Source organism: Rutidosis leptorrhynchoides, chromosome 4 (genome assembly GCF_046630445.1).
Source record: "Rutidosis leptorrhynchoides isolate AG116_Rl617_1_P2 chromosome 4, CSIRO_AGI_Rlap_v1, whole genome shotgun sequence".
NCBI classification, from domain to species: Eukaryota; Viridiplantae; Streptophyta; class Magnoliopsida; order Asterales; family Asteraceae; genus Rutidosis; species Rutidosis leptorrhynchoides.
Window position 1 is genome coordinate 616,506,378 of NC_092336.1, and position 24,732 is coordinate 616,531,109.

The window sequence follows — 24,732 nt, forward strand, 5'->3', positions numbered from 1 at the left end:
GGTTCTCTAAGACCAACGATCGGATACCAAGTGAAATGTCCCGTTCTTATTGATTAAAAACGTTCCATATTAATTGATTTCGTTGCGAGGTTTTGACCTCTATATGAGACGTTTTTCAAAGACTGCATTCATTTTAAAACAAACCATAACCTTTATTTCATCAATAAAGGTTTAAAAAGCTTTACGTAGATTATCAAATAATGATAATCTAAAATATCCTGTTTACACACGACCATTACATAATGGTTTACAATACAAATATGTTACAACAAAATAAGTTTCTTGAATGCAGTTTTTACACAATCATACAAGCATGGACTCCAAATCTCGTCCTTATTTAAGTATGCGACAGCGAAAGTTCTTAATAATCACCTGAGAATAAACTTGCTTAAAACGTCAACAAAAATATTGGTGAGTTATAGGTTTAACCTATATATATCAAATCGTAACAATAGACCACAAGATTTCATATTTCAATATACATCACATACATAGAGATAAAAATTATTCATATGGTGAACACCTGGTAATCGACATTAACAAGATGCATATATAAGAATATTCCCATCATTCCGGGACACCCTTCGGATATGATATAAATTTCGAAGTACTAAAGCATCCGGTACTTTGGATGGGGTTTGTTAGGCCCAATAGATCTATCTTTAGGATTCGCGTCAATTAGGGTGTATGTTCCCTAATTCTTAGATTACCAGACTTAATAAAAAGGGGCATATTCGATTTTGATAATTCAACCATAGAATGTAGTTTCACGTACTTGTGTCTATTTTGTAAATCATTTATAAAACCTGCATGTATTCTCATCCCAAAAATATTAGATTTTAAAAGTGGGACTATAACTCACTTTCACATATTTTTACTTCGTCGGGAAGTAAGACTTGACAACTGGTCGATTCACGAACCTATAACAAATATGTACATATATATCAAAGTATGTTCAAAATATATTTACAACACTTTTAATACATTTTGATGTTTTAAGTTTATTAAGTCAGCTGTCCTCGTTAGTAACCTACAACTAGTTGTCCACAGTTAGATGTACAGAAATAAATCGATATATATTATCTTGAATCAATCCACGACCCAGTGTATACATATCTCAGTATTGATCACAACTCAAACTATATATATTTTGGAATCAACCTCAACCCTGTATAGCTAACTCCAACATTCACATATAGAGTGTCTATGGTTGTTCCGAAATATATATAGATGTGTCGACATGATAGGTCGAAACATTGTATACGTGTCTATGGTATCTCAAGATTACATAATATACAATACAAGTTGATTAAGTTATGGTTGGAATAGATTTGTTACCAATTTTCACGTAGCTAAAATGAGAAAAATTATCCAATCTTGTTTTACCCATAACTTCTTCATTTTAAATCCGTTTTGAGTGAATCAAATTGCTATGGTTTCATATTGAACTCTATTTTATGAATATAAACAGAAAAAGTATAGGTTTATAGTCAGAAATATAAGTTACAAGTCGTTTTTGTAAAGGTAGTCATTTTAGTCGAAAGAACGACGTCTAGATGACCATTTAAGAAAACATACTTACACTTTGAGTTTAACCATGATTTTTGGATATAGTTTCATGTTCATAAGAAAAATCATTTTCTCAGAAGAACAACTTTTAAATCAAAGTTTATCATAGTTTTTAATTAACTAACCCAAAACAGCCCGCGGTGTTACTACGACGGCGTAAATTCGGTTTTACAGTGTTTTTCATGTTTCCAGGTTTTAAATCATTAAGTTAGCATATCATATAGATATAGAACATGTGTTTAGTTGATTTTAAAAGTCAAGTTAGAAGGATTAACTTTTGTTTGCGAACAAGTTTAGAATTAACTAAACTATGTTATAGTGATTACAAGTTTAAACCTTCGAATAAGATAGCTTTATATGTATGAATCGAATGATTTTATGAACATTATTACTACCTTAAGTTCCTTGGATAAACCTACTAGAAAATAGAAAAATGGATCTAGCTTCAACAGATCCTTGGATGGCTCGAAGTTCTTGAAGCAGAATCATGACACGAAAACAAGTTCAAGTAAGATCATCACTTGAAATAAGATTGTTATAGTTATAGAAATTGAACCAAAGTTTGAATATGATTATTACCTTATATTAGAATAATAACCTACTGTAAGAAACAAAGATTTCTTGAGGTTGGATGATCACCTTACAAGATTGGAAGTGAGCTAGCAAACTTGAAAGTATTCTTGATTTTATGTAACTAGAACTTGTAGAATTTATGAAGAACACTTAGAACTTGAAGATAGAACTTGAGAGAGATCAATTAGATGAAGAAAATTGAAGAATGAAAGTGTTTGTAGGTTTTTTTGGTCGTTGGTGTATGGATTAGATATAAAGGATATGTAATTTTGTTTTCATGTAAATAAGTCATGAATGATTACTCATATTTTTGTAATTTTATGAGATATTTCATGCTAGTTGCCAAATGATGGTTCCCACATGTGTTAGGTGACTTACATGGGCTGCTAAGAGCTGATCATTGGAGTGTATATACCAATAGTACATACATCTAAAAGCTGTGTATTGTACGAGTACGAATACGGGTGCATACGAGTAGAATTGTTGATGAAACTGAACGAGGATGTAATTGTAAGCATTTTTGTTAAGTAGAAGTATTTTGATAAGTGTATTGAAGTCTTTCAAAAGTGTATAAATACATATTAAAACACTACATGTATATACATTTTAACTGAGTCGTTAAGTCATCGTTAGTCGTTACATGTAAGTGTTGTTTTGAAACCTTTAGGTTAACGATCTTGTTAAATGTTGTTAACCCAATGAGATTATATTATCATGATATTATCATGTATGAATATCTATTAATATGATATATATTCATTAAATGTCTTTACAACGATAATCGTTACATATATGTCTCGTTTAAAAATCATTAAGTTAGTAGTCTTGTTTTTACATATGTAGTTCATTGTTAATATACTTAATGATATGTTTACTTATCATAATATCATGTTAACTATATATATATATATCCATATATGTAACGATATTATCATGATATTATCATGTATGAATATCTCTTAATATGATATATATTCATTAAATGTCTTTACAACGATAATCGTTACATATATGTCTCGTTTATAATATCAAATGAGATTTTAAATTATTATATTATCATGATATTATCATGTATGAATATCTCTTAATATGATATATATTCATTAAATGTCTTTACAACGATAATCGTTACATATATGTCTCGTTTAAAAATCATTAAGTTAGTAGTCTTGTTTTTACATATGTAGTTCATTGTTAAAATACTTAATGATATGTTTACTTATCATAATATCATGTTAACTATATATATATATATATATCCATATATATGTCATCATATAGTTTTTACAAGTTTTAACGTTCATGAATCACCGGTCAACTTGGGTGGTCAATTGTCTATATGAAACATATTTCAATTAATCAAGTCTTAACAAGTTTGATTGCTTAACATGTTGGAAATATTTAATCATGTAAATATCAATCTCAATTAATATATATAAACATGGAAAAGTTCGGGTCACTACACATACGGGCTGAAAATTAGAGTTTTATCATCAACGAAAATTTTGGATAAACAATCCATTTATATGAAGAGTACGAATGAAGCTAACATAGAAGAGTGAAATGAGTAAGTGTACATTCATCTTATCATTTGTCGTAGATATAATTGATTTCCAGATTTCAAGGGATTTGAAGAAAATCTTCGTAATAAGATTTGATTCTCCGGTAACTAAGGGAATTAGGATTCGCTTTAAATGCGATCGTCCATTTTAATTGTTCTGTTGGAGATTTTCTTATAAATTCACCTCCTTCATTTCCTTACAACTCACACCTTTTGTTGATGTATTTTATGCAAGTTCCTAGACATCTACCCATGTCCATTGCAGGTACAACAGTTTACAGGCCACCATGATCGTTCGTTATAATCCTATCCGTGTTTGCATGTGGTTACAGGAACTGCAGGAACGAGATTTGGATGTTTGGCTATGTTAGACTTAGTCAGACGTACGAGGGAAGCCTCACTCATTCGGCTGACAGGCTCATACGCACGGTTGATGCTGAGCTAACTCACAATTACAACCTAAATGAGAAGACACGAGTGAGTGATCACCCGTACGGCTGATGAACCCAACTCGTGTGTGTGATGGATGAATCATACGAGTGAGTCAACAGCAGGGGTATATAAAGTCTTATGTTCTCCATTTTAAGTTAAGCCTCTCATTTGTTACACACACTCAGATCTGGTGAGTTCCTCCGATTTTCTCTCAGCCCAAATCACCTAGGTGGTGAATAATAACTCTAGGTGTTGATCTAATCATACTTGATTTAGTTGTGGTTTGACTAAATTAATCCCAAAAAGCTTAACCTATTCACTAGAGGGTTTGATTCGCTTATTCCTCCATTGTGTGAGTTAAATCTATTGATTTCTAAGTTCCTAGTCATGTTTCATCACCTTCTATTCTTTCTCCCTCAACTCATATTTTAAAGTATTCATCAATATGCTCCATCCCGTTCTAATTCTCGATATACTTCTAACTTTCATATCGGTCATTCTTCTTTTTCATCTACCGCCGGAAGAATCTATTTACTTCTACTATACTCTTGGGTTTATAGTGTTTCTAGTTCTCCCGTGTCTTTATATTGTTATATGCATCGACATATATGGTTTATAATTTCTGGGTGGTTGTTGGGTTTTATATCTTCCCTTATTTTTTGATGTCCCTGCTTCTGTCTTCCATAATCATTATCATCTCCAGTTAATGCTTTCTTTTATTTGCTGCGATTTATACCCTAATTTCTGTTTCGGAGCTTTGTCCTTTCGTTTCTTCTTCTTGTGGTTAAGCACCGCTTGTAATGGTACAGAATTCACAGATATGAATTTCGGAATGAACATTGTTAATGTTCTAGGAAAGAAGTTGTAATGGCACGATCTTGACTTGTCAAATTATCATAATACCTCGGAAAAGATCGAATCATCAAGAAAATATTTTCTTGATATTTTTAGATATTAAGTAGAATACAAGAGTCGTGTAATATGGCACATGATGACGGTATGGTCTGTGAATCATCATGTTTCATTAGAAACTCAGCATGAATTACTGTAATATAATCACGTTGATCAAGTGTCATTATATTATACTAACTCATGCTTCAGCTCCCAACACTACTTCAAAAATATTCCTATTTTAAACTCGAATGTTTCAGAATTTAGAAACTAAAATAGTTTCTTTTATGATGTAATACAGATAGCGCGAAGAGGTAAATGATTTCAGATAAGAATAATTATGGAAATATCTTCAGAAATACGGAGGATATTTATAATGAAAGATACGATGATATCTTAGAATTTCTAATATCCGAGGATGATGAAGGATATTGTCCGCAGGGGTTTAGAGTCAGGAGCAAGGTATTCGATAATGACTTCAGCAGATACTGAATCATTTGGATTCTTTGAAGGCAGGTATAACCTTTGTGATTTGTCCACAGCTTCCTTCATACTTTGCTCAATTCGTTTTTCAGTACCAAACCTCCTCTTTTTCTGAGCTTTGCTAGCATACTACCCTTAATCATCAAACTTTTTACTGTTAAGTTCGTTTAAAGTTTTTGCTGCTTCATCCGCATTTTACCATTTTCGGAGAACGAATTCGTAGTTCGGAGTGTTTTTCAGAAACTTCACATTCAAATTAAGTCCAGAAGATAGACGTTATATATACACATATAACTGTTGGCGTAGACATGCTGCGAGATTTCAAATTCGTATGGCAATTCTCGTTACAAGATGCGAATGAGTAAATGATGGGATTTTGATAAATATGATCATTTTTCGAAAAGTCAAAGATAAGTGAAGTTGTCAGTAACTTTATTGCTAATGTGGCGAGATATGAAAGGTTTCGATAACGATGATGAGGGGGTAATCTTTATAATAAGGTTTATTCAAATGAAAAATCGAAATTGATTTGCTGGAGCTGTGACAAATTTGGCTATTTTGAAAAGGGATTGTAAAGTTATTTCGGGTAATAATAACGCTAAAGAAAATTTCACAGCTACGTGTTAAACGTTTACTTAGTTTTCGAGAGTTTTTCAAGCGCATCACTATATGCATCAATCTTTTCTTCCGTAGATGAAGTGCGATTGGTTCCTCCTCTCGATTGAGGTGTTTTCAAAATTATGAAAGGTTTGAACGCAAAATGTAATCGTGAAGACACAAATGAGGTTTAAGATGAAATCAAGTGGCAAACTTGAAGAATTGTTTAGTTTCATATGTTATAATTAATATTTTAAATTCATTTTAATTGTCCAATGTCGGTAGTCCACAGTTAGCATTTCAATCATTCATATATAGTTAAATATATAATATTCGAATTAATCAATACGTATCGTGACCCGTGTACATGTCTCAGACTCGATCACAACTCAAAGTATATATATTATTTGAGAATCAACCTCAACCCTGTATAGAGAACTCGATCATTACTGCATATAGAGTGTCTATGGTTATTCCAAATAATATATATACATGCGTCGATATGATATGTCAAAACCTTGTATACGTGTCCCGATATTTAAAGTGCGTAAAATAAATAATAGAAATTAAATGATGATTGATAATGCTAAAAATGAACATATATTTCATAGCATTATTCCTCAAGAAAGACAAGCTTTTAGTTGCAATTGTTCTATTTACAAGTGATATTCGTTTAAATAATAAAAGGTGAAGACAAAAGACAGATTCGACGAATTGAAGACGCAAATGACCAAAAAGCTCAAAAGTACAAAATACAATCAAAGAGGTTCCAATTATTGATAAGAAACGTCTCGAAATTACAAGAGTACAAGATTCAAAACGCAAAGTACAAGATATTAAATTGTACGCAAGGACGTTCGAAAATCCGGAACCGGGACCAGAGTCAACTCTCAACGCTCGACGCAACGGACTAAAAATTACAAATCAACTATGCACATAAATATAATATAATATTTAAATAATTCTTATAATTATTTATATATTATATAATATATTATAAACCGTCGGCAAGAAAGGCTCCAAATTTGTGTGAGCTGTAAAAGCAAACTCCGCGACTAGCGGAGTTTGAAGGCAAAAAGGGCCGCGAGTCGCGGAGCCCCAAATTCTGAAATTCCCTATAAAGCCAACCAAATTCTGATCATTTTTCAAAAACATATATCCATCCATCTCTCTATCTATATCGTAATATATATATATATATATATATATATATATATATATATATATATATATATATATATATATATATATATATATATATATATATATATATATATATTATAATTTTAATTTTAATTTTAATTCTAATAATAAGGGTATGTTAGCAATTGTTGTAAGGGTGTAAGTCGAAATTCTGTCCGTGTAACGCTACGCTATTTTTAATCATTGTAAGTTATGTTCAATCTTTTTAATTTAATGTCTCGTAGCTAAGTTATTATTATGCTTATTTAAAACGAAGTAATCATGATGTTGGGCTAATTACTAAAATTGGGTAATTGGGCTTTGTACCATAATTGGGGTTTGGACAAAAGAACGACACTTGTGGAAATTAGACTATGGGCTATTAATGGGCTTTATATTTGTTTAACTAAATGATAGTTTGTTAATGTTAATATAAAGATTTACAATTGGGCGTCCCTATAAATTACCATATACACTCGATCGGACACGATGGGCGGGGTATTTATATGTACAAATAATCGTTCATTTAACCGGATACGGGAATGGATTAATAGCCACTAGAATAATTAAAACAGGGGTGAAATTATGTACAAGGACACTTGGTATAATTGATAACAAAATATTAAAACCTTGGGTTACACTCAGTCGACATCCTGGTGTAATTATTAAACAAAGTATTAAAATCTTGTTACAGTTTAAGTCCCCAATTAGTTGGAATATTTAACTTCGGGTATAAGGATAATTTGACGAGGGCACTCGCACTTTATATTTATGACTGATGGACTGTTATGGACAAAAACCAGACGGACATATTAAATAATCCAGGACAAAGGACAATTAACCCATGGGAATAAACTAAAAATCAACACGTCAAACATCATGATTACGGAAGTTTAAATAAGCATAATTCTTTTATTTCATATTTAATTTCCTTTATTTTATATTTAATTGCACTTCTAATTATCGCATTTTTATTGTTATTGTATTTAATTTCACTTTTAATTATCGTACTTTTTAATTATCGCAAGTTTATTTTATCGCACTTTTATTATTCGCAATTTCATTATCGTTATTTACTTTACGCTTTAAATTAAGTCTTGTATTTATTTATTATTTTACATTTGGTTTTAACTGCGACTAAAGTTTTAAAATCGACAAACCGGTCATTAAACGGTAAAAACCCCCCTTTATAATAATAATATTACTTATATATATATTTGTATTTTTATAAAAGTAAACTAATATAGCGTTAAGCTTTGTTTAAAAATATTCCCTGTGGAACGAACCGGACTTACTAAAAACTACACTACTGTACGATTAGGTACACTGCCTATAAGTGTTGTAGCAAGGTTTAAGTATATCCATTCTCTAAATAAATAAATATCTTGTATAAAATTGTATCGTATTTAATAGTATTTCCTGCTAAAATTAAATAGTATTTTATATACACTCCGCTACCACATCAAGTTATTTTTGGCGCCGCTGCCGGGGAACTCTTAAACGCCGGAAGCGCAACGCTAATATAAAAAAAAACGTCAAGTTTTAAACTGTTCCAGAGTTGAAAACTGGAACCCCGCGACTCGCAGAGTTTTCTGCTTCGGGCACCGCAACTCGCGGAGACACTCTGACACGGGTACACAGAACCCTAATCAAGCATTAATTACGGGTAATTATTATAATTATTATTATAAAACCCTAATTAGTTTTTAATTAATTATTTATTTTAGTTTTTATTATTATTTTGTTTAATTAGTTTAATTAAATTGTAAAATTAATAGTTTTAATAAATAAATTAATATAAAAATAATATTTTTATAAAAATTGTACTTTTTACAACTTTTTGTATATTTTTATATTTTGTCCCTTTTTAATTGTTTTAGCGTAATATTTGTATTTTTAGCTCATATTTAGTTTTAAACTTAGTTTTTGCCATAGTTATTTTTACTTCTAGATTTTTAGGCTTTGCCGTAGAATTCCTTAAGTGCTTTTTCTTTAGACTAAGATTTAGGTGCTTTAGAATTTTGCGACGCCTTTTTAAGTTTTAGTTTCTTTTTAAGTTATTTCCATTTGGGATATAGTTTTTCCTGTAAGCTTTAATATTTTTAGACAACTTTTACCTATGTATCAATTATCATTCCAATTAGTAATCTCAATTTGCGATTATAATTTTAAGTTAGTTGTAGTAATAAGGTTAGGTTAGTCAAGTGTTTTTAAGTGTTATAAGTTTCTTTTATTTTTCCGTCACCTTTTATTTTTCAACCATTTTTCTTTTTCGACCTTTTTCCGACGCGCTCTTTTTCTTTCTTATTTCTCGCTATTCTAGTTTTAGGACATAGATTTTTATTCTACTTCTTATCTAAATTTCTTAAAATTACAAAAATTTATTTTAAGTGGTTAAATTGATAGACATCAAAATTTTCTGGTTCGTAGTAATAGTTGGATTTGTACGTGGACCGGGTTATTGGAGCCAAAAAGTCCTCAATTATATTGAGACCAAACGAATCCTGCCCCTCTGCTGCATCTTTTAGCTATTCGAAACGTGGGCAAAATCAGAAAAGTCTATTGATTGGATAACTTATTATAATTTTTCTTTCCTTTTAAAAAACTAATAGGATATTCAGTGAATGCACCGAGCAAGACGTTCACCACCTTTTGTACGTTCACCACCTGTAACTAGATCAAGACATTTAGCAAATATTACTGCCGTTGATTTTTCTTTAGAATCGTCATCCAGTCGACCAAGTACTCCAGTTCAAATTTCCGATAATCCATTTTTTGAACCCGACCTCACAATTGAGAATCCGGAGAATATTCAGGGACGATTCATAGATCCTGAACCACTAAATTTTCCTCCGGAACCACCAATCATTCAAACAGAGATTGTTGAGGAACGAACCATTAAATCAGAATCCTCTAGTGATTCCGATTCAACAAATTCAATTATGGAGAATCTGGAACCTTTAAGTATGGAAGACCGAATGAGAGCTAAACGCACTGGCCAAGGTTACGCAATTACTCATCCTGACATTAATGCGCCAGATTATGAAATCAAAGGACAAATTCTACACATGGTGACTAATCAATGCCAATTTAGTGGTGCGCCGAAGGAAGATCCAAATGAACATCTACGTACCTTTAATAGGATCTGCACACTATTTAAAATCCGAGAAGTGGAGGATGAACAGATATATCTCATGTTATTTCCCTGGACTTTAAAGGGAGAAGCCAAAGATTTGTTGGAATCGTTACCTGAAGGGGCGATTGATACATGGGATGTTTTAGTTGAAAATTTTCTTAAACAATTCTTTCCTGCATCTAAAGCTGTAAGACTTCAAGCAGAAATTGTTACGTTTACACAGAAGCCGAATGAAACTCTATATGAGGCGTGGACTAGATTTGGAAAGTTATTAAGAGGATGTCCGCAACATGGTTTAGACACCTGTCAAATAGTACAAATATTCTACCAAGGATGCGACATCACTACAAGGAAAGACATAGATATAGCAGCTGGTGGTTCTATTATGAAGAAAACTGAAACTGATGCTTACAAAATTATTGATAACACTGCTTCCCACTCACACGAGTGGCACCAAGAAAAAGATATCGTTAGATCATCTAAAGCAGCTAGAGCCGATTCTAGCCATGACTTAGATTCCATTTCCGCAAAGATAGATGCTGTGGAGAGACGAATGGAAAAGATGACTAAGGATATTCACTCAATACGAATTAGTTGTGAGCAATGTGGAGGACCACATTTGACAAAAGATTGTCTCAGTATTGAATTAACAATGGAACAAAGAGAGAATATTTCATACATAAACCAAAGGCCTGGAAATAATTATCAGAATAATTATCAACCGCCAAGACCGATTTACAATCAAAAACAGAATTATAACAGAAATATTCCATACAACAACCAACAAGGTCCTAGAAATCAACAAGTATCCAACAATACTTACAATCAGCAAAGACCTAATTTTCAAAACAAACCACCACAACAAACCGATGATAAAAAGCCGAATTTAGAAGACATGATGACGAAGCTAGTTGAAACTCAAACGCAGTTTTTCACATCTCAAAAACAAACTAATGAACAAAATGCTCAAGCATTTAGAAATCAACAAGCTTCTATTCAAAATCTGGAACAAGAAGTAAGTAACCTAGCAAGGTTAATAGGTGAAAGAAAACCGGGAAGTCTACCTAGTGATACAAACGCTAACCCCCGGAATGAAACAGCTAAAGCCATTACCACAAGAAGTGGTACAACACTTAAACCACCTGAAATACCTGTAACTTCTGATGAAGCTATTCCTACTCCACAAGAACCACAACCTAATCAAGATAAGGAAAAAGAACCGGTAGCTGAAAAGGTTAATGAAGATAACACAGTTAAGGCTAAACCTTATGCTAAACCATACCAACCACCACTTCCTTACCCGAGTAAAATGAAGAAAGAGAAACTTGAAGCCGAGCAATCCAAATTCTTGGATATGTTTAAACAGATAAATGTAAATCTTCCTTTCATTGATGTGATTTCAGGAATGCCTAGATATGCTAAATTCTTGAAAGATCTAATCTCAAATAGAAAGAAAATGGAAGAACTCTCGGCTGTTACTATGAATGCTAATTGTTCAGCAGTGCTGTTGAATAAGATACCAGAAAAATTATCTGATCCAGAAAGTTTCACAATTCCATGTTTTCTGGGTAGTCTTAGTTCAATAGAAGCATTAGCAGATTTAGGTGCTAGTATAAATATAATGCCGTATTCACTATACGCTAAACTAGACCTTGGAGAATTGAAACCAACCAGAATAAGCATAAAACTAGCCGATAGATCAATAAAATATCCTAGAGGGATAATGGAGAACATGCTAGTTAAATTTGGTACTTTAGTATTTCCAGTAGATTTTGTTGTTCTGGATATGGAAGAAGATTCTCAAGTTCCTCTCATATTAGGAAGACCATTCTTAAACACGGCTAAAGCAATGATAGACGTGTTCGGTAAGAAATTGACCCTAAGTATAAAGGAGGAGAGTGTTACCTTTTCAGTTGATAGAGCAATGCAACAACCACAATCTGCAGATGATACATGTTATTATATTCAGACTATAGATGCACATGCAGAATTATTAGAAGAATTTCCAGAATTACAAGGAACAGGAGAATGTTCTTTAGGAGAAGGTAATGAACCAATTGATGAAGCTGAAATGTTAGCTACACTTATAGCTAATGGATATGAACCAACAACAGAAGAAATTCAAATGCTAAAAGAAGAAGACAGATATCGATACAAATCATCGATAGAAGAACCTCCGAAATTAGAGTTAAAGCCACTTCCAAACCATTTGGAATACGCTTATTTACATGGTGAATCTGAATTACCTGTAATAATATCGTCTTCTCTTACTGAAAATGAGAAATCACAACTCATTTCTGTGTTGAAAGCTCATAAACCAGCCATTGCATGGAAGATTCATGATATTAAAGGAATAAGTCCTTCGTATTGCACACATAAAATCCTTATGGAAGAAGGTCATAAAATGTATGTGCAACGCCAACGAAGACTAAATCCTAATATGCAAGATGTAGTTAAGAAAGAGATTATTAAACTGCTAGATGCAGGTTTAATTTATCCAATTTCTGATAGTCCATGGGTAAGCCCAGTTCAATGCGTGCCTAAGAAGGGTGGCATGACTGTCATTACAAATGAGAAAAATGAGCTTATTCCTACTAGGACCGTAACAGGATGGCGTGTATGTATTGATTATAGAAAATTAAATGACGCCACCAGAAAAGATCACTTTCCCTTACCTTTCATAGATCAAATGTTGGAAAGATTAGCCGAAAATAGTTACTATTGTTTTCTAGATGGATTTTCCGGATATTTTCAAATTCCAATAGCACCCGAAGATCAAGAGAAAACCACATTCACGTGCCCTTATGGTACTTTTGCTTACAAACGCATGCCATTTGGACTTTGTAACGCCCCTGCAACCTTTCAAAGGTGTATTATGGCGATTTTTCACGACATGATAGAAGAATGCATGGAAGTTTTCATGGATGACTTTTCAGTCTTCGGTGATACATTTGAATCATGTCTAGTTAATCTGGAACGAATGCTTATTAGATGCGAACAATCAAATCTAGTACTTAATTGGGAGAAATGCCATTTCATGGTTAAAGAAGGCATCGTTCTTGGTCATAAAATTTCAAAAGAAGGAATTGAAGTGGATAGAGCTAAAGTAGATGTAATTGCTAAACTTCCACATCCCACCAATGTTAGAGGAGTTAGGAGTTTTCTAGGGCATGCCGGTTTTTACCGACGTTTCATAAAAGATTTTTCTAAAATTGCCACTCCTATGAATAAACTCCTAGAAAAGGATGCTCCATTCATCTTTTCAGATGAATGTATCAAATCTTTTAATATTCTTAAAGAGAAACTCGCTAATGCGCCGATCATGATAACACCAAATTGGAATCTACCATTTGAACTAATGTGCGATGCAAGTGATTTTGCAATGGGAGCCGTTTTAGGACAAAGGATTGAAAAACGATTTCAACCTATATATTATGCTAGTAAGACGTTACAAGGAGCACAAACGAACTATACAACTACTGAAAAAGAACTCCTTGCTATTGTCTTTGCTTTTGACAAATTTCGATCATATCTCGTTCTAGCAAAAACGGTGGTCTATACCGACCATTCTGCTCTTAGATACCTATTTTCAAAACAAGATGCTAAACCAAGATTAATCCGTTGGATCTTACTCTTACAAGAGTTTGATATTGAAATTCGAGATAAAAGAGGAGCAGAAAATCTCGCCGTTGATCATCTTTCTCGTCTTGAAAATCCCGAATTAGAAGTTCTAAATGAATCGGCCATACAAGACAACTTTCCTGATGAATATCTATTGAAGATAGATTATAAAGAAATTCCATGGTTTGCAGACTATGCAACCTACTTAGTTTGTGGATTCCTTGAAAAAGGATTATCGTACCAAAAACGAAAGAAATTCTTCAGTGATATAAAACACTATTTTTGGGAAGATCCACATCTGTTTAAAAGTTGTCCCGATGGAATAATACGCCGATGTGTATTTGGAGATGAAGCTAGTAAAATTTTAAACCATTGTCACACAGGACCAACAGGAGGGCATTATGGGCCTCAACTAACAGCAAGGAAAGTTTATGATGCTGGATTCTATTGGCCTACAATTTACAAAGACGTACACCTTCTTTGCAAATCCTGTGATGCTTGTCAAAGGGCCGGAAAAATAAGTCAACGTGATGAAATGCCACAAAATGTCATCCAAGTATGTGAAGTATTTGACATTTGGGGTATTGACTTTATGGGTCCATTTCCAAAATCTCATAATAATCTATATATACTCGTAGCCATTGATTATGTATCTAAATGGGCGGAAGCACAAGCTCTCCCAACTAACGATGCACGAGTTGTAGTCAACTTTTTAAAACGTCTTTTTGCAAGGTTTGGAACACCGAAAGCTTTAATAAGTGATCGGAGTACTCATTTTTGTAATAATCAACTTGAGAAAGTTCTTAAAAGATATGGAGTAACTCATAAAATCTCCACCGCATATCATCCACAAACAAGTGGACAAGTTGAAAATACCAACCGAGCTTTAAAACGTATTCTAGAGAAAACCATAGGATCAAATCCGAAGGAATGGTCCATTAAATTAGAGGATGCACTCTGGGCTTTTAGAACAGCCTACAAAACTCCAATTGGAACCACACCTTTTAGACTTGTTTATGGAAAAGCATGTCATCTTCCAGTAGAAATTGAACACAAAGCATTTTGGGCTTTGAAGACATGTAATCTTGATTTACATGAAGCCGGACGTCTACGATTAAGTCAACTAAACGAATTAGAAGAATTAAGACATGAAGCATACGAAAATTCGTTAATCTATAAAGAAAGAACGAAGAAATGGCATGATAAAAGAATCAGAAGTTCAAAAGAATTTAAAGAAGGAGACAGAGTTCTTCTTTTCAATTCACGATTCAAGCTATTTCCTGGAAAATTGAAATCAAGATGGTCTGAACCATTCATAGTCAAAAGAGTTTTCCCATACGGAACAGTAGAATTGATAAATTCAAATGGGATTGAATTTAAAGTTAATGGTCACAGAGTTAAACACTACATAGATGGTCCAATGGAAGTCGACAACGAAGTTAATCACAATTTCGACACCACAGCTAACTAAGTGTGGGGAGAATCAAGTCTTTATAGGATAATATGTATTTCTGTTAGAGTTAGATTGTCTGTTTTCGTGTAGTTCTCGAAAATGGAACCCGAATGGTCTTTCCCTAGCAGACCCTAAAGAACTAGTCTTCTCCCCCCATTCTGAATTTTTATTTTTTTTTTAGGTTTTTACAAAATGAAGACTGCCTGTGAACTAAACCATGGTCTAATGCTACACGCTTTGATCACTAAACGTAATAATGACACACTACCGAGTGAAATAGTATCAGTAATCAGAGAAAGATTGGACGGAGTTAGAAAAGAATCCAGATGTGAAGATAATAAGTTACAATTTGGTAAAGGAAAATCAAAATCCGCAGCGAAAAGAAGAGCACGACACCTAGAAAGATGTCACAAATGCGGAAAATGGTCACATGGAGGTAAATGTTCAAATAATCAAACCAATTCAAATACCGAATTTGTTACTTTATGCAGAGACGGACCGTTCGTATGTTTAGAAGAAAAGACACTGAATGCTCGAGGTTACGCCTACGTAGCCATGGAAAACCAATTAAACCGACTATCTTATGAATGGGATAGATCATATAACTAGGGGGGTTTTACCGTTTAATGACCGGTTTGTCGATTTTAAAACTTTAGTCGCAGTTAAAACCAAATGTAAAATAATAAATAAATACAAGACTTAATTTAAAGCGTAAAGTAAATAACGATAATGAAATTGCGAATAATAAAAGTGCGATAAAATAAACTTGCGATAATTAAAAAGTATGATAATTAAAAGTGCAATTAAATACAATAACAATAAAAATGCGATAATTAGAAGTGCAATTAAATATAAAATAAAGGAAATTAAATATGAAATAAAAGAATTATGCTTATTTAAACTTCCATAATCATGATGTTTGACGTGTTAATTTTTAGTTTATTCCCATGGGTTAATTGTCCTTTGTCCTGGATTATTTAATATGTCCGTCTGGTTTTTGTCCATAACAGTCCATCAGTCATAAATATAAAGTGCGAGTGTCCTCGTCAAATTATCCTTATACCCGAAGTTAAATATTCCAACTAATTAGGGACTTAAACTGTAACAAGATTTTAATACTTTGTTTAATAATTACACCAGGATGTCGACTGAGTGTAACCCAAGGTTTTAATATTTTGTTATCAATTATACCAAGTGTCCTTGTACATAATTTCACCCCTGTTTTAATTATTCTAGTGGCTATTAATCCATTCCCGTGTCCAGTTAAATGAACGATTATTTGTACATATAAATACCCCGCCCATCGTGTCCGATCGAGTGTATATGGTAATTTATAGGGACGCCCAATTGTAAATCTTTATATTAACATTAACAAACTATCATTTAGTTAAACAAATATAAAGCCCATTAATAGCCCATAGTCTAATTTCCACAAGTGTCGTTCTTTTGTCCAAACCCCAATTATGGTACAAAGCCCAATTACCCAATTATAGTAATTAGCCCAACATCATGATTACTTCGTTTTAAATAAGCATAATAATAACTTAGCTACGAGACATTAAATTAAAAAGGTTGAACATAACTTACAATGATTAAAAATAGCGTAGCGTTACACGGATAGAATTTCGACTTACTCCCTTACAACAATTGCTAACATACCCTTATTATTAGAATTAAAATTAAAATTAAAATTAAAATTAAAATTATAATATATATATATATATATATATATATATATATATATATATATATATATATATATATATATATATATATATATATATATATATATATATATATATATATATATATTACGATATAGATAGAGAGATGGATGGATATATGTTTTGAAAAATGATCAGAATTCGGTTGGCTTTATAGGGAATTTCAGAATTTGGGGCTCCGCGACTCGCGGCCCTTTTTGCCTTCAAACTCCGCGAGTCGCGGAGTTTGCTTTTACAGCTCACACAAATTTGGAGCCTTTCTTGCCGACGGTTTATAATATATTATATAATATATAAATAATTATAAGAATTATTTAAATATTATATTATATTTATGTGCATAGTTGATTTGTAATTTTTTGTCCGTTGCGTCGAGCGTTGAGAGTTGACTCTGGTCCCGGTTCCGGATTTTCGAACGTCCTTGCGTACAATTTAATATCTTGTACTTTGCGTTTTAAATCTTATACTCTTGTAATTTCGAGACGTTTCTTATCAATAATTGGAACCTCTTTGATTGTATTTTGTACTTTTGAGCTTTTTGGTCGTTTACGTCTTCAATTCGTCGAATCTGTCTTTTGTCTTCACATTTTATTATTTAAACGAATATCACTTGTAAATAGAACAATTGCAACTAAAAGCTTGTCTTTCTTGAGGAATAATGCTATGAAATATATGTTCGTTTTTAGCATTATCAAATATTCCCACACTTGAGCGTTGCTTGTCCTCAAGCAATATCGTCTTGAAATACTAGAATCACTTCTTTATTCTTCACACTTTGTACATCAGTGATTTCTATACGGCGGTATAAACAATGGTAGTAACGATATGGTTTACAGTCCCACATGACTATAAAAATTTAGATCCATTAAGGAAATTGGATCTTTATGAAAACATTTGATCTTTTGAAAATTAAATCTAGTTTTTACCCTAGATAAGTTTTCCGGAATAACCCTTCACCGGTGTTTGCAAAATATTTTTGTGGGTTTGGTGGGTTTCAGATTTGAAAATTTTAGCTCAAAATTTGCGGTTTTGTGTCACCCACTTGCTAACCTTGTATTTGGAAAGCAACACGTCCATTTTACTTGTCCCGTATATTACCTTTCGGTAAACTACCGTCCGGTTGTAAAGGAAAGCGTTGAACAAGCAACTTTTAAGGCAATGTCCCCTGACATGCTTTTAATTATGGTCTATAACGTGTCGGACGCAATTACTATCCTTGGTAGGATCAATAGTAAAGCTCATCCTTATAATTTTTTCGGTCTGGCACAAGGTCCTGTCTTTGACCATGCTATGCAACCACCGTTCTTACGGTTGACACCCGATTTGGTTCAGGTGACCTAATAAATTCCAGGTGAATTCCAAGGATTTTACGTTTAATGGTAATGAACGCATTGAAAATAGGGTTTTCAGAAAACAAATCGGTTTGTAATTTTGATCAAAATATTTTCTCGTTCAAGCTCGAGTTTAGATATCATTGAATTCCATGAGTTTGTAATTCTCAATCTTTAAGGTCAATCTCAAGGATTGAGTAATATCAGGCTTAAAAGCTGATTTTTAGTCTTTAAGGAGATTATCCTTTCTGGAAATCTGATTCATTAGTCTTATCAAGCTAATTTGCATGGTGCCCCCCATTGTACGAGATAAATCCTTCTCATGGTTAGGATAAATCTGACCACTTGGCGACCCTGTTTGATGCTGAGGTTCGTGGATTTCCTGCTGATTTTAGTGATGACTTTTCTAGGTTTTTTGTCAACCTACAGCTGGTCTGGACGACAACTTCATGACCTAAATCAAGAAGCGCGTTTCTTTTTCGGAAGACTTTACTTCCTTTTAATGATGGAATTGATTCATCGTGTAGATCCATCTTTCTTACAGTAAATCAGGTAAAACTTTTTAGTTTAGTCCAAAGCAAAAGTATTTTCAGTTATTTGTACAAAAATATGTGATATATGTTTTGAATAACTTGAAGAATTTTCCCACACTTGGCTTTTATTTTCCTTTTTATTGTCCTCTATTCCATTTTAAATGAATTTTAACATTTTGGTTTGTTTCTCAATTTATGTCCTTTCCGAGGTAACAATAATTTTGGTGTTAAAACCTAGTTTTATCGTTCATAAATATGTATAAACATGATTTTGAGTTCATTTAATTGAAAATTTTGAAAAATTTTACTAGAATTGGGTAGTCAGTATATAAGACTAGGCTGTTCTTTATAATATATATATATATATATATATATATATATATATATATATATATATATATATATATATATATATATATATATATATATTACGATATCGTATTTAACTTGAGAAGGATGCTATCAAGGAATTACTCAAGAAAAACGGTAAATTTCTACACCTAAACACCATTTAATCCGAAAATTAGTGTTCTTGAGCAATTTTTTCCCCAATTTGATTTTGATGCTTTTTAGTGTAATTATGCTTAAATTGTTTATGTATTATGCTTGTATAACCTAGATTGATGCTATTTAACATGATTAGAAGCCTTAAACTTCAAATTTTGAGTAATCTAGGGTTTGTGTTCTTGAGCAATTTGGGGCTTTTTGATATAAACAGGTTATGGCCGATTTTTGTCATGAATTGTTGCTAAATTAAGTAGTGTAACATGTTTAGGTAGTTAAATGATCCAAACTTTGAGCCTAAAAATGATTTTGAGAATTAAAGTTTAAAAATTCATGAACTTGATTTTTGAGAGATAATGCCATTTGAAACTTGTTTAATTGCTAGTGATGATTATTTTGACATGTTATTTGAGTTAAATGCTTATGAACTTGGCGAACATTTTCGTATATGCTTATTTGAAAAAGTGTAGATTTGATAAAAATATGAAAATGAGCTTAAGTTTGATATAAATTGATCATGTCATTGTAATTATTTTGATTGATGATTTTGCTGACACTAATGCATATTTGGATGCACAAAAATTGTGTTTGATGTGTTTTGCAGACTGAAAGGGGTGAATCTTCATCCCAAGCTCGCAATGCTCCTGCTGAGAATGCGGAACAACAGGAGGTGGATAACTACTATAAGCAAGATATACCTCATCCAGTCATGACATTTTCTGATATGCACTTGGAAGATTTGCACCCGAACCTGAGATTTGACAGACTTTGGATAGATTATCCAAAATACCAAAGGGGTTTGCATACTCTTCATTCTAAAGTTGTTGAGGTACCGAGGGTCATAGAATGGGGACCATTAGAAGCTGTAGAATTGGCCGGGCCAATTAGGGAATTACTTGCACAGAGGTACGGTAATTCTACTTTTAACGACTGGGTACGTTTATTCACCATGCGTAGACCTGTATATAAAGTATGGTATGAAGAATTGTTGTGTAGTATAGAATTAAATGATCGGGTAGCTAGTTTAACCGATCGATCTTTTATTAGATTTTTGTTAGGAGGTTCGATGCACCACATGTCTTTACTAGACATGGCTCAGGCTTTACGTATATATACGCCTGAGGAGTTAGCATATGCCGATTGTAGAGGGTTGATACTAAATGGTAGAAAGATAGATGAAAATTTTGATACACACGGTGTATGGAGTCAAATGACAAGCCATCACCGATTCAAAGGGGGAAATTACTCTTATTTGGATATAGATAGAGTTGAATTAAGAGTAATTCATAAGTTTTTAGCTAATTCGATTACACAAAGAGGTAAGAACAAGGAAAAGGTAAATGAACAGGATTTGTTTTACCATATGTGTATTCGAGACCCACAAAGCGCTGTAAGTATACCTTATTGTGTGGGTTATTATTTATCAGCTATGGTTAGGGGGATGAGACCGCATAGCATAATAGGAGGTGGTATTTTTATTACTTTGATTGCTGAATATCTCGGTGTGGATATAAGTCGGGGGGGATTATTAGTCGAAGAACCAGAACCCCGCGATACAATAGGTTTAAATGTATACCATGGTGCGAAAGTTTTGAAGAGGCGAAATAACGCCGCAGTACAATACCATGGTAGACATCCACAGGTTGAGAGAAACCAACAGCAAGGTAATGTAGGAGGGGGAAATGAAATGCAAGAAATGCAAAGGTTTATAGCTTCACAGGAGTACGAAAATGCTAGACAGAGAGCATTTGAAGATTGGCAAGTTCATCAAAACCAAATCATAGCTCATTGCCAACATATAGGTAGAAACTATATTCCTACTCCAAAACCCATATTCTCTCCCTGGTCTATAGAGATGCAACCACCGTATCCTACGTATAACCCAGCCGAAGCATTCTATAGCACCTATGGTTATGCTTGGAACCCCTATTGGTATCAGTATCATCCCTAGTCTACTTAGTTTTATTTATTTTGTAATTTGTAATGTTGATACGTTTAATACTTATTTAATATTGTAATAGTTTTTATAATTTTCTAACTTTAATTCTTAGATTTTAATAATTTTTGAATGTGGGGTAATATACCAAACTTCAAAAATATGTATATATGTTTGCAGTTTATCTTATGTACACAACAGGGTAAAACAACGCATTTTCAAAGACTGGCATTAAGTTCAGCAAAAGCAACTAATTTTGACGACAAGATGCAAAATATATGTGAAATAACAACAAGACGGAATGAACAAATGATGTGCATCATTTATCATTCAGCAAACAAACACAAATATGTTTGGAAACTTTGGTAAAATTTAATTATTTTCACACAAATCACCCTCAATAATTTAAAATGTTACTGATTTCTTGCAAATGAGGGCATTGCAAGATCTTAAGTGTGGGAAGGGGTTAAATTCTTTCGGATTTTATAATTTTTATCTTAAACACTTGGTTACCATTAAAAATACTAGTAAAGCAGTAGTTGTATTAGAATCTAGTGCTCTCTGATAATAAAGAACAGCCCTAGTCTTATATACTGACTACCCAATTCAAGTAAAAATTTTCAAAATTTTCAATTAAATGAACTCAAAATCATGTTTATACATATTTATGAACGATAAAACTAGGTTTTAACACCGAAATTATTGTTACCTCGAAAAGGACATAAATTGAGAAACAAACCAAAATGTTAAAATTCATTTAAAATGGAATAGAGGACAATAAAAAGGAAAATAAAAGCCAAGTGTGGGAAAATTCTCCAAGTTATTCAAAACATATATCACATATTTTTGTACAAATAACTGAAAATACTTTTGCTTTGGACTAAACTAAAAAGTTTTACCTGATTTACTGTAAGAAAGATGGATCTACACGATGAATCAATTCCATCATTAAAAGGAAGTAAAGTCTTCCGAAAAAGAAACGCGCTTCTTGATTTAGGTCATGAAGTTGTCGTCCAGACCAGCTGTAGGTTGACAAAAAAACCTAGAAAAGTCATCACTAAAATCAGCAGGAAATCCATGGACCTCGGCATCAAACAGGGTCGCCAAGTGGTCAGATTTATCCTAACCATGAGAAGGATTTATCTCGTACAATGGGGGGCACCATGCAAATTAGCTTGATAAGACTAACGAATCAGATCCCCAGAAAGGATAATCTCCTTAAAGACTAAAAATCAGCTTTTAAGCCTGATATTACTCAATCCTTGAGATTGACCTTAAAGATTGAGAATTACAAACTCATGGAATTCAATGATATCTAAACTCGAGCTTGAACGAGAAAATATTTTGATCAAAATTACAAACCGATTTGTTTTCTGAAAACCCTATTTTCAATGCGTTCATTACCATTGAACGTAAAATCCTAGGAATTCACCTGGAATTCATTAGGTCACCTGAACCAAATCGGGTGTCAACCGTAAGAACGGTGGTTGCATAGCATGGTCAAAGACAGGACCTTGTGCCAGACCGAAAAAATTATAAGGATGAGCTTTACTATTGCTCCTACCAAGGATAGTAATTGCGTCCGACACGTTATAGACCATAATTAAAAGCATGTCAGGGGACATTGCCTTAACAGTTGCTTGTTCAACGCTTTCCTTTACAACCGGACGGTAGTTTACCGAAAGGTAATATACGGGACAAGTAAAATGGACGTGTTGCTTTCCAAATACAAGGTTAGCAAGTGGGTGACACAAAACCGCAAGTTTTGAGCTAAAATTTTCAAATCTGAAACCCACCAAACCCACAAAAATATTTTGCAAACACCGGTGAAGGGTTATTCCGGAAAACTTATCTAGGGTAAAAACTAGATTTAATTTTCAAAAGATCAAATGTTTTCATAAAGATCCAATTTCCTTAATGGATCTAAATTTTTATAGTCATGTGGGACTGTAAACCATATCGTTACTACCATTGTTTATACCGCCGTATAGAAATCACTGATGTACAAAGTGTGAAGAATAAAGAAGTGATTCTAGTATTTCAAGACGATATTGCTTGAGGACAAGCAACGCTCAAGTGTGGGAATATTTGATAATGCTAAAAACGAACATATATTTCATAGCATTATTCCTCAAGAAAGACAAGCTTTTAGTTGCAATTGTTCTATTTACAAGTGATATTCATTTAAATAATAAAAGGTGAAGACAAAAGACAGATTCGACGAATTGAAGACGCAAACGACCAAAAAGCTCAAAAGTACAAAATACAATCAAAGAGGTTCCAATTATTGATAAGAAACGTCTCGAAATTACAAGAGTACAAGATTCAAAACGCAAAGTACAAGATATTAAATTGTACGCAAGGACGTTCGAAAATCCGGAACCGGGACCAGAGTCAACTCTCAACGCTCGACGCAACAGACTAAAAATTACAAATCAACTATGCACATAAATATAATATAATATTTAAATAATTCTTATAATTATTTATATATTATATAATATATTATAAACCGTCGGCAAGAAAGGCTCCAAATTTGTGTGAGCTGTAAAAGCAAGTTCCAACTACCAGCTCCAGCTTCAGCTATAAGTTCCAGTTCCAGCTCCAGCTAGTAACGCCAAACACACCCTATGGCTTATTATTATCTTACAAAAGTTCCACTTGTTATACATGAATAAATAGTTATTTGTTTTTCATATATTACGTTTTTGTTTTCATCGCATATTCAGAAATATTATAACTTTTTTGAATATTTAATGGATGTCCATTAACCCGCTTAATCAATTGGATACAGATGTGAATGGATGAACTAAATGGATATAAATATGGATACGGGGTCACCTGATCCATATCCAATTCATTGTCATCCTCACATGCGACGTTTAGTTTAGTAGATGGGGGCTTTAACCAACTGCTATGAACGCCAATTTTCGTTAAAACCTAATATATCTTCATTATAAACCTTAATTTACGCACCAATTTAAATAAAAAAAAATTAAAAAAAATCTGTTAAATTTTTCTTATCGTCGGGGGCGGATGACCCTGGTTGCACCATGGTGGATTCGTCCCTGCGTGTAAGTACACCGCGAAAACGATTATCTCACTAGATCTTAAGAGAGCACGGAGTGAGAGAACAAGAGAAAGCCGTATACAGTGATGAATCCAGGATAAAAACCTAATGGGATCCAAAAAAAAATATTTCAAAG